A 1,194-nucleotide genomic window follows, 5' to 3' on the forward strand; every position below is an offset into this window, starting at 1 on the left:
CCCCCGCTCACCCCATCTCACCCCAGCGCACCCCATCTCACCCCAGCACACCCCAGCTCACCCCAGCGCACCCCAGCTCACCCCCGCTCACCCCAGCTCACCCCAGCTCACCCCCACTCACCCCAGCTCACCCCCACTCACCCCAGCTCACTCACACTATCTTAACTAAACTAGCCTGAGTCTAGCTAAGTTCAGCTTAGTTTACATTAACCCAGCTCAGCCCCGCTCAGTTCATTCTACTACAGCCTAGCCCAGCCTAGCCTAGTTAAGCTGATGCAGGCAAAGGTAAGCCTAGCTCATCCCAGCCCAGTTTAGCTCAGGCCTGTTAAGGTTGGCCAGCACACCTCATCCCAGCTCAGATCAGGTTACCATACCAGTTTAGCTGTCTAAACTCATTTTAGTTCATCCCAGCCTGGCTGATCTTAGTTTAATTCAGTTTAGCCCTAGTCAGCCCAGTCTAGTTCAGTTCAACCAGCCTAGTCAAGCTCAGTCCTATTCAACTAAGCTCAACCCAGGCTAACTCAGCCACTCCAGCTCAGCATAGTTCAGTCCGGCTCATGTAAACCCTGCTAATCCCAATTTATGCCAGCTCAGTTAGCCTAGCTCACCCGAGCTCAGCACACCCCAGCTCAGCTCACCCCAGTTCACCCAAGCTCAGCTCACTCCAGCTCACCCCAGTTCACCCCAGCTCAGCTCACCCCAGCTCACCCCAGCTCAGCTCACCCCAGCTCAGCTCACCCAAGCTCAGCTCATCCCAGTTCACCCCAGTTTAGCTCAGCTCAGCTCACCCAGCTCACCCCAGCTCAGCTCAGCTCAGCTCAGCTCACCCCAATTCATCCCAGCTCAGCTCACCTCAGCTCACCCCAGCTCAGCTCACCCCAGCTCAGCTCACCCCAGCTCAGCTCACCCCAGCTCAGCTCACCCCCGCTCAGCTCAGCTCACCCCAGTTCACCCCAGCTCAGCTCAGCTCAGCTCACCCCAGCTCAGCTCACCCCAGCTCAGCTCACCACAGCCCACCCCAGGTCAGCTCACCCCAGGTCAGCTCACCCCAGCTCAGCTCAGCTCACCCCAGCTTCTTACCCCAGCTCAGCTCACCCCAGCTCACTCCAGCTCTGCTCACCCCAGCTCAGCTCACCCCAGCTCACCCCAGCTCACTCCAGCTCTGCTCACCCCAGCTCAGCTCACCCCAGCTCA

The 1,194-nt window shown here is 58.8% G+C and overlaps 1 gene segment (V, D, J or C); it reads right to left on the minus strand.

Annotated features, from left to right (window-relative positions):
• LOC101998540 overlaps positions 1 to 1,194 on the minus strand; it is a 698,241-nt gene that overhangs the window by 5,049 nt on the left and 691,998 nt on the right.

The sequence above is a fragment of the Microtus ochrogaster genome, chromosome 1 (genome assembly GCF_000317375.1).
Source record: "Microtus ochrogaster isolate Prairie Vole_2 chromosome 1, MicOch1.0, whole genome shotgun sequence".
Classification (NCBI taxonomy): Eukaryota; Metazoa; Chordata; class Mammalia; order Rodentia; family Cricetidae; genus Microtus; species Microtus ochrogaster.